This window comes from Physcomitrium patens, chromosome 6, assembly GCF_059467195.1.
Source record: "Physcomitrium patens ecotype Gransden chromosome 6, ASM5946719v1, whole genome shotgun sequence".
Classification (NCBI taxonomy): Eukaryota; Viridiplantae; Streptophyta; class Bryopsida; order Funariales; family Funariaceae; genus Physcomitrium; species Physcomitrium patens.
The window spans coordinates 20,589,601-20,601,674 of record NC_143415.1 but is presented as its reverse complement, the minus strand read 5'-3'; positions in this window follow the sequence as shown (position 1 = coordinate 20,601,674).

Here is a 12,074-nt window from a genome sequence, read left to right as displayed (position 1 = left end):
TATCCATTAAATTTAAAACTTACTATTAGAGACTAAAAAAATCAAAAACAAAGAAAAAATAAAAGATAAGAAATAAGAATAAATAAATAAAAATCAAAGAATTAAAATATAGAATATTAAAAATAAAAATAAAAAATAAAAAATCTTATCAAAATAATAATCTTTTTCATAGATATTTATATTGTTGAATTAAATATAAATAAATAGAAGTAGGTAGAAACATATTAGATATAAAATATATTCTTGAAAAAACTTTAAGAAAGTTTATTAGATATAAATTAGATATTTGGACTTTTATAAGTATGCCACATAACTATTGAAATTCATCCAATAAATTTTGTACTTTTAAGAAATCATGTAGGAAACAACTTACAATTTGATTCTTATTCTATAAGCCTTATAGTCTTTAAAAAGCTTTGAAAAGGTTTTTTTCATAGCTAGTATATTAAGTCAAGATTAAGACAATCATTAGTTTTGAAAACACCTATTTTATGTTCTAATCTTAGTTCAAGACTTTTTAGCTTCTTTGTAACTGATAATGACTATTATAATTTTATTATTATTATTATTATAAGAATTTGTTAAAACCATAAATTAATTTTATTAAAACCACACCCTTTCTTAACATTGAATGATTTATTTTATATCAGTCTCTTATCTTCAACCCCATTCCTAGATCAAGCTCTTCTTATCTCCTCTCTTTATCCTAAGTCCATTTCCATTCCACCTCCCTTTTAAGTTTGAAGGGCTTTTATTGTTATTCACCTATAAAATATTTATACTATGATTTAAATAAGATTAAATTACTGCAAACTTAATATTATAATTTATTATGAATATTTTTATTTTAAATTTAAAAACTTTAAATTTAATTATTATTTTTTTGTTTCACATTAAAATTTAAATATATTTATAATAAATAATTAATAAATTAATATCTACTAAATATATTATATAAGTATAGTTTTGTTTCTTAATACAAAAATGATAGAGATAGTACATCAAAATAGGAGGTAGAAATGGAACTATGTGGCTATGGTGTAGAGATGAGATAGGGTAGAGATGAAATTTGACTAGGTCCAGCTCAATAATTATAATGCATATTTTAAAATATATTGTTAAAATTCAGAAAGAATTCATTGAAGATCAAATAAATAAAGAAAAAATTGTGATCCAAATCTATATGTTGGATAGAAGCCGTTATAAACCAACAACTTTAGTATGTCAAATTTTAGAAAAAGACTTATTTTATTGAAAAATATAAATATAAATATTTTTATAGTTATTATTCAACATCACATATTTCTCCAAATCAATAGATTTTAGATGTAAAAATGGCTCAGATTACAATATGTCAATTATGTATGACATGCAATGAGGTCTCATGCCTTTGATTCTATCAAGAATCTCCAAAAACCATTTAGATCAATATCTTCTATAATTTGTTACATTTCATTTATTTTTAATACATATAGATGTTAAACTTTTACAATGATAATGAAAATAGATCTTAAATGATATATAATATGGAATGAAATATTTCAAGTTTCATAATTTTTTAACAAGTTTTGATAAGTTTTGAAATAATCTCCAAAGAAATGGTCAAAAACTGAGTCAATGAGATAGCTTCGCTTTAAAATTTATTTTTTTTAAAATCACAATTATACAATTTTTTACAACCTATAAGCTTTTCAAATATTTTAGATAACTTTGTAAGATTACAACACATCTTCATATTTTTTACTTGAATAGTCTTTACAAGTTGCTAAAAATGTTAAGCAAAAACCATATTTTGATACATTTCTAAAGTATATAAAATATAAGGTCGTTTAAACTTCTAATTGTTTAAAGTGAAATTATAAGAGAGACAGACTTATACAATTTGAGTTTTTTCAATCTACTAAAATATTCTAAATAATTGGATAGAACTATTAATGATGAACATCTTTTAACATTAAATATTTTTATTTTAGTCAAACTTCTAAATAAACTTGGTAATAGGATAAAATTACAACACCTATCAATTTCAAAAGATGATAGTTAGTTCAAATTGAATAATAATTAAGGCAAAGATTTAAGATTTGTACTTCTACTAAGATTTAATTTTTTTGATTTTTTAATTGTCCAATTGACTCTAATGGATTTATGAAGTTTAGGCATTCTTTGAAATCTAACTTCAAAATCTCTATCAATTTTTCCAAGGTTTCTAATATGATCTTTAGGTATAAAGAAGATTTTGTGACTCAACCCTTGAAAGTTGTTAGTTATTTAATTGAAATAGATAAGCTTATGAGGCTCTTACATTCATCAAACTCCAAAGATATCAAGCCATCAATATTTCCTAAAGAATCAAATAAAAACTATAGACTAAGATATCTTTTGAGATTGAACATTTTAAGTCTCTTCACTTATCTAAGGAATTCTATTGCTTTAGTGATATTAGAGCAATTTTTAAAATTGAAAGATTGAAAAATTTGAAATATTGAAAGATTAATCTTAATTCCAATAAACTTAGGTATATTTGCAAAGCTTATATACCCTTTGAGGCTCAATTCTTCAAGTTCACCCAAATTCTCTACAAAATCTAGAAGACCCACAAAAAATGAATAATGATGAAGTATAAATTGGTGAAGTTGTTTCAATTTTTTCAATGAATCTAATAATATTGTTAAAGCTATATATTTTTCGAAGTCTAAAGTATCCAAATTAATCAAAGTTCCAACAGCTTTAAATAAGCTTTCCAAGCTTGAGTATTTATATAAGTTGAGTTTTTGTAATTAAAAAATGGATTTCGGCAATTCTTCAAAATTTTGATTTGATAAATAAAGTTTTTGTAATTCTAAAAAAAATTTGAATGAAGTTGGTTGTATAATGAGACATAGCCAATATTTTATTCATAATACTTAAAGCTTGTCAAGATTTATTATTGATTCTACCATAAATTTCAAATGCTTGTAATTTGATAAATATAGCATTCATAAGTTTTTCAATTGTCCAATAGATCTTAGTATTTCTTTTATCAATTCTCTATTTAAAAATAATTTAAAAAGTTCATTTTGATGGTTCAAAGATTTGAGTAAAATCTTTATCTTATAATTTGAGACAATAAGCACCTCTAATTTTTGAAGATGAGAAATTGAAGGTTGCAATTCGTCCAATTGTATCCATAATAGATCCGATTTTTTTACATTTTAAACTTGTATCATACAAAGATAATAATATAATATATTAAACCTAAATTTAATAATTTTTACATGTTGATCTTTCACAAAATAGAAAACATAATACCACTATGATGTGTAATATATAATAATAAAATTTAAGTTAATATTAATCTAACTATAAAAAGTACTATTTTTATTCAAGACATATTATAGAAGCAATATATATTTGAAGAATCAATCATGGATAAACTAATTAATAAAATAATTTGAATAATCAGTTATTTTATAAAACATTTACAAGTTATAAAATCAAATTATTATAATAACTTATGCAAATTTAATACCTTCAATAAAATATTCTTGTAAATATTATATATATATATATATTTAATGAATGGAAGTTGAATGCTACATAAATCAAAATCATCCAGTTATTGAATTCATATATTATAGGTAGTTTCTTATCATCATCATTTGGCCAAATATATTTTTGAACATTCTTTTTTCATTTCAAAAAAAAAAAAAACACATTAAGTAGAAAAGAAATAATAGAAAAAAATTCATTATACATAAATATTTATAAGGCTTTCAAATGTAATAAATCAATACAATCAAGTTGAAAACTTGAATCATCATTATAAATGACTAAAATTTGAACATTATCAATGACCTACACAAATCAGTAAGAAATCAATGAAATTAGCATGTAATATATAATTAAGAAGAAAATAATATTTACTTTTTAATAAATAATAATTAGTATTAATTACAAATATTGAAGATATATATCATTTTATTTTTCATCTTTAAATATGAATGTAGCATCCATAATTGACTATATTATCTACTTGATTTTACAATCTTTCAATCCATCTCTTTCAAATGACCGTGTAGTATAAATTGGTTTTTATTACCCACTTTTATTATCTAGTTTGACAATAAATTATTTAGTCCAATATGTATAAAGAATCTTTATACTTCATAAACTTTTAGAGTCTTTTATTTTGGTATTCAAATAAATATACATGCAACATCTAAAAATATTTCTTTATAAACATCCATCATTGAATTGTAGCTTATTTGAAAAAAATTATAAAAGGATTTTTTTCTCATAATACTTCCATCATTTAATCATTTATGTTCAAATTTGTGCATCTAGATAAGATAAAAGTAAGAAAAAGAAAGAAAAAGAGCTAGTCTCAAATACAGACATAATACAAATGGAGGACGTTTTCTCAATTAATATTAAGAAATTGCTACTAGTTACAAATATTTGGAGGCTTAAGTTGAATCAATTGGAGTGCACAGCTTTATTTGAGAAGTACCATGCAAAATATAAGAGACGCTATTACTTTGGCATGAATAAGAGCTTTAAGGTGGATGTGACAAAAATAGCAAGAGTGGCTCTTGTAAAAATGTGAATTAGGTCGTTAGAATAGAAAGGAATTGAAAATATCTATAATAGGCTATCTACAACATTTGACTTAATCAAATAGATTTTGTGCCTCATGCCAATACCATTTACCTCCAAACTTGCTAATTGGAATAGTATCAACGATGGAAAGTTCTACACAATCAATAAACAGCATAGTACAACAACTACCAACATGATACTTGAAGAAGAGTTGTATGACCAAAAAGATGAAGTATAATATTGAGACATGTATATTATTTGGTACTCCAACTATTAAAACTTAGAAGATATTTTGAAGTACTATAGTCATGTAAATAATATCAATCCTTTTAAAAATATATAGAGAAGAGATATTATTCATGCTGAAGAGAGATGGATTCAAATGGGGAGGCCTAAGAAGATTTGAAAGAAAAAAAAATCCATTAATGCAGAGTATGCACTGTAGAAGGTGAGTTTGAAGTACTAACTTTATATTATTTTCAATTCTATATTTTTTGATTGTAGGTGGTATTTGGTTTATAGAATAAGATGATTTTTTCTTTCAATATACAATGTTGATGGTCTTAAAAGTAGCAACCATATTTACAATGTTTATATTTTTTATTTAGAAGTACAAATATTTCTTGTCACAAACTTTGCTAATTATCAATGTTAAAGGAAAGGAGTTCAAGAAGGTTTTTAAGGATGTTATGGCCAAATTTAGATTAATTTTTTATAGCAATGATATGTTTACTAAATAGAAAAAGATAATTACAGACTACCAAGAAGAAAAACTTATTTGTCCAAAACATAGTTACAAGATGAATGAGTTACCAAATTAGATCTCGAATGATAGATTTCATAAAAGGTTCTTTAAGAATCTTAATCCATTTAGTGAGTTTGAGATCAATGATTTGGCCATATATATTCTCAACAAGAAGCCATCTTCATTAGACATTGAGAAGATGGTTCTTAAAGTTTTGATAAAAAATGCCTCCAAGAAATTATGAGAGCATGGAATTTTTGGACCAAAAGATTGGACATAATAGAAGAAGTACAAGAAGTACATTCTTATTGAAATTCATAAGTTGAGTAGCAATAAGCATCTACCAAAGCAACAAATGATCCAACTATTGTTGTAAACAAATAAAATTAGAGACGATTCAAGAAATAGAAGAAAGTAAACTCTGCAGCAATGCATTTTTTCATGGAAGCTGCAAAGAAAGATTTTATAAAGAGGAAGTTGGTAATGTAGAATAATAATAAGGGCATTCCTTTCCAACTTATCCAACAGCTATAACATTACTTGGATTTTGAGCCATCAATTGCAGAGCTTGAATCAGCTGTGGAATTTTGTGCCATAGAAGATATGCCTAAGTTTAGGAAATTTCTTCATAATCTTATCTTGAAGCTATCAAAACTTAAAGACCCTCTACTACCATTTGGATGGAAGTTGATAGATTTTTACAACATATTTAGTGTTGTGATAGGAATAACAATTAACCATTTTTTCTATAAGGAGTTTACTTACTTCTACCTAATCATATAAGTAATTATTGAAGTATATGTATATGCCTATAACAATTATAGAGCTTAAGGTAGATTTTGTGACTAGGATGAGTTTGAGACCAAGTTTAGGAATCAATTTTGGCCCATTAATGCGAAAAAGATAGCATGCGATCTGTTAAAAAATCTTACTCAAGCTAGGTCGATGCAACATTATGTCTCCCAATTCAAGTCTTTATGTCTCCGAATTGGTAATGTTTCAAAGGAAAAGATGATGGATCAATTCCTACGAGGTTTTAAACTTAGAATCTAGTGAGAAGTAGAGTTAAGGAATCCACAAACATTTAAAGAGGTAATTTGGATTGCAGAGAAGATTGATGCTATAGATTTCAAAAATCATAGATTACAACCTATACCAAAAGTCTTATGGTGCTATTTAATATTAGTGCACAACAATCAATATCAATAGAAATTGATGCCTTACAAAGATCATTGAGATTACAAAGACGACAAATATTTGTGTAAAAAGGATTGTGTTTCTATTGTCAAGAGCTAGGCCATCAAATCGAAGGTTATCCAAAACATCAAAGTGCAAGTAACGGCAAAACAAGGTAAGTTTATAATCTTGAAACTCACTAAATTAATAATGAATCAGAGCAAGAAAACATGGCTTCTTAGTAAAGGCACCGGGAGCCAGTATTAGACGTAGCTATTGTTTCTTAGAGACAAATGGCATAGCCATAGACAATTATAAAAAAAAGTCTTCCGATGCTTCTAACGAAACTACTAAGATGACAACCATGTCAAATACTTGTAGATTGTGACTCTATAGAAAATTACATCTCAATTGAAATTGCTGAGTAGTTTAAAATTAAAACCAAGGAAATCAAAAGAAGAAGTACATATCTTGTAGATGACCGAAAGAACATATTGAATGAGACGTGTAAAGAAGATATTTTGAGATGGATGGACACATATGTCTTAAGAGAGAGATTCAAGGTAACAAAGCTAAGATATGATATTATCCTTGATATGCCATGGCTGGAGATATAAAATAAGCAAGTTGATTAGATAGCAAGAACTATCTCTTTTGAAAATAGAAGATGCAAGGTGATTCTTCACACCTTCATATTAAATGAAGAAGAAAGACAATCTGCAATCAAAGACTTACTTGTATGGATAATCTTTATGAAGAAGCAACTACAGCATGAACATCTAATATATATGGTAGTTCTAAATCTTGTGTCAATAGTAAGAAAGATAGTCAAAGGGATAGAATGAGCGGAGCAAATCATACAAAAATATCAAGATGTCTTTCCAACCGACTTATCTAGTGGCGTACCTCCTGATTTAAGTGCCCCTTTCAAATAGAACTATTGCTTAGAGCCAAACAAGCAAGTTGACCAATTTGTTGCCTAACACCAAAAGAATTTAAAGAACTATGGAAGACATTGGATGAACTCTTGGAAAAAGGCCTCATTCAAGAAAATACATCACCATGGAGAGGACTTTTACTCTTAGCACCTAAGAAAGTTGGTAGACTTTGCCTTTGCATCAACTATCAAGGTCTCAATAAGCAAATTCTTAAAAATGCATATCTACTTCTACGTGTGGATGATCTTCTTGACCAACTTTGAAGTGCGACCATCTTTAGTAAATTGGATCTTTGGAGCAACTATTGGCAAACACCTATTGCAAGAGAAGGTGGAAAAGATGGCATTTTGTACATGCTATGGATATCTCGAATGGTTTGTTTTATCCTTTGGCTTCACTAATGTTCCAACTTCTTTCATGGATTATATGAATAGATTATTTCGAGATCTTTTAGACAAGTATGTAATTGTCTTCATTGTTGATATCCTTCTATATAGTAAAACTTTTAAGAAGCATAAACAATATCTACAAGAGGTGTTGCTCCAACTATAAGATAATTGTATTTATTACAAGTAATTAAAATATGAACTTTAAAAGTCAGAAGTCATCTTTGTGGAGCATGTGGGGTCCTCCAAAGGCATGCATATGGAGCAAGATAAGGAAAAAGTAGTCGAAGATTGGCCAAACTCTAAGGATGCTTTTGAAGTTTGCTCATTTATAGGCCTTATGAGATACTATTGTCATTTTGTTTGATGATTTGCTCACATTATTGTCTCATTGACAAACATTTTGGAGAAGGTTGTCCTATTTGAATGGAAACTAGAGCAACAAAATACCTTTGATAAGTTGAAGGAGGCATTTATTACTGCTCTAATATTACAATTGTATGATCTTAATCTCTCTTATATGCTTGATATTGATGCTTCCAACTTTGCTGTTGGAATGGTATTTCAACAAGACTTTTGTAGGGGCCTTCAATGTGTGGCATATGAATCACGCAAGCTCAAAAAGATAGAGTGCAATTACTCTACATATCATCGAGAGCAATTAGCAATTATATACGCTGTTGTATGGCATGATTTGCTATCTGGGAATACACTAGGTATCTAGCTATAGAAAGTGTAGCTTTAAACTTTATATAAATCTTGTATTAGCCTCCCAAAACTCCTTTATTTTTCCTAAAACTCAAAATATAACAAAACCCCTTCAAAACGTATTTTTTCCGTGAAAGGTTTTCTTGTCTTGAACTTTAGAAAATCATAACTTTTGATTTAAGTATTTAATTTGTTTCAAATTTACAACATAGGTAGAATTCATTCTTAACTTCTATCACAAAAAAAATCAACTAAAAATTCACTTCCAATCTTTTGGTATCTAAGAAACCCTAGCAGATGCTCTAAACCCTAATTTATAAGCATCCAAACACTATTTTCTTAATATCTCAAGAATCCAATATTAAAATGTCTTAAAACTTATACACAAAGTTTATTAATATAAAATTACATATTTCTTAAATTTTGAGCCAAAGCCTTGTCAAATTGCTCAAGATATAGCTCAAGAGACAACCACTAGAAAATCGGGTTACTTACTACCCTTAGATTGCATGCACTGACTTCAAAATCTAATAACTCCTTCACTTTAGCTTGGAATTTAGTAAGTAGTATGTAAAAAGTATAGCTGCAAAAATGCTCTCCATAGTTGCAGTTGCCGATCCTCAATTGTTATCCGTACGCATGCGTTATGCCAAAAAGAGTGACAATAGCTTCTAAATCAATACCTTAACTTTGAGCACTTATATCTCCTTCATATAAACTCCAAACCATACAAAACTTGTACCAAAACCATAGCTAAAAACCTAAACTTCCTGACCCTAGCCTTCAAAACTCGAATGGCTTCGAGAAACTAACCCTAATCCCTAATATGGCCTAGGGCAGCCTCCTCAAAGTCCATTGGTCATGATTTTTTACCAATAGGAATGGAGATTTTCATCATTCATCCCCATTCATCTATATTGGTGCCCTAATTACTTCCTTTGCTACCAAAATCCTTCTTCAATCCTTTTTCTTATAAGATTTGTATAATTTATGCTCTAAACACCAAATAAAAGAACCAAAAGAAGTTTTCAAAGGTCACCAATGTCTAACAAAGGTGACTCTAAATATTTAGAAGTTACTATCAACCAAAACCAATCTTAAAAGCCATTATCAAAAAAAAATTAAAGTTATACAAATTCTATAGTAATCTTTTTAAACAACCTCTTTTCAAAGTAATAATCAAATTATATTCTACAACCAACTAAAATCTACTAACATGGCTCTTACCATGTTACTTAGTAAATTATATATTAAGTACATAATTACATTATTTTCGTATAATGCCCGAACTACAACACGACAATGCCACAAAGGTGTGGCGATACTATTTGTTAGAGAAGCCATTGGTTGTTTGGACTAACTATTGACCCTTGCTACATGATTTACATCTGAAAAATATGAAATTGCGGCATCATCGTTAAAAAGAATAATTGTAGCTTTTTGATATTCAACATGTGTACAAACAAGGGCGACAATATATTATGCCAAATAATTTATCATAAAGACCAAACTTGAAGGATAAATCAAAAATCAAGGCAAAAGTCGCTACGATTAATAGTATCATTTCAAATCTAACCAAAGAAGTAACATAGAAAGAAGCTATACAACGAGATGTTTATTTTAAGATAATTAGTGATCAATTGAATGTAGGTGATATATAATATTAAGATTATACTCTTAGTATAGGCTTACTTATTTCAAAAAGTAAATTTATACACCTAACAATACTAAATTTTTGACACGCATACTTTAAGAAGGACATGAAATCCTAATATCTAGAGATTTGGAATGAAAAAAGACCCTAGAACGGATTTTAAGGAAATGATTTTGGATAGATTTGGATCATGATGTTTGAACCTTTATATGCTTGTGCAAGTCATGTTAATATAATAAAGCACGTAATGCAGCATTTTTTGGACTATTGCTACTAATCCACTATCTACGACACGTTAGGAGTAGATGACTATGGATCTCATTATGTATTTGCCGCAAATGCTTCATAATCATACCGCAGTTTCTGTCTTTATAGATCGATTATCAAAGCAACTTTACTTCATTGCAATGCATTTAGATATTGATGTTCCAACAGTTACACAAATCTTCTTTGATACCATCTTTTGTTATGATGGATTATCTTATGTGAACATCTCAGATCAGGATCTATACTTTATGGGAAGTTTTTGACAAGTCTTATTCAAGCTATTAGGCATACAACTTGTCATCTCTACAACCTTCTAACTTTAAACAGATGGACAAACAAAGCTTGCAAATCAAACCTTAAATGATATGTTGTAGGCATTTGTGGCAATTTATCATAATGATTGAAATGAATACTTGACATGACTGGAATTTGCTTATAATGATAGTATTTAAGCAAGTATCAATCATTCACCATTTTTTCTTAATATTGGTCAACATCCAATTATGCCAACAACTCTCCATCATGTCATCAATACCAATAATTTGACAACATAAGAATATATACAATAACTTACAATGACCTTATAAGAGGTATGGTATCGCCTCTTAAGTGCATAGAATTGACAAAAATAATATGCAGATAACCATCAGTAATACAAGACTTTTTGGGAGGGTGATGAGGTGTTACTTTCCAATACCAATTTCTCACTTGCTACATCAACTCAAATCCGTAAACTAGTACCTTGGTGGCTTGGACCTTTTTGCATTTCTGCAATGATATTTGATATTGCATACTGCCTTGAGCTTCTGCCACATATTCAAGTCCATCTAATCTTCTATATTTTACAATTGAAAGAATTTCATATTGAGCCAATGCACTTTTTGGATCAACAATAACCACCACTACCACCATTTGTAGTTGATGACCAACAAAAATATGAAGTAGACAACGTTTTGGAGCATCGCTACCCTTGTCGTGGTAGTAGACATCCACAACTTTGGTACAAAGTTCTTTGAAAAGGTTATCTCATTTACAATATAATGTGGAAAGTTACACAAAACCTCATTCATTACCAAAAGACAATTCGGAGATACCTTGAGAGTGAAACGAGGATGTTCCACATTAGTAGAAGGTAATTAATTATAACAAAGTATAGATAAGATAATTATATAAATAATTAGAACCATAGAAGTTTTTAGAATTGAGATTAGATTAGTGGACCAGGTAGGATCCATTGTAGAATATTCTAGAAAGGATTTAGGATGGTTATTTAGGTAGAACCTACCATAAAATCTTCTAAAAAAAGAATTTAATGTAGTTATTTATATAGGACCTACTATCTAAGAATATTCTAAAAAATCCAGGGTGATATGATAAGATATAAACAAGACTAGCCATGGTCTTTTGGAGTATCTAGTCATATATGGCTTCAGACCCTTTTTTTTAGTAAAATTTAGTTTTGCATCTTTCTGTTATATTTCTGTTTGCTTAGTTTTGTCTTTTTTTTTCATATTCTATTTAGTTTTTTTTGATTTTATTCTATTTTTTTTCTTATTTTGTAACGAGATTTTATGTTATTGTGGAATAGAAAGATCTTAGATTTTTGAGATAGTTTAGTCTTA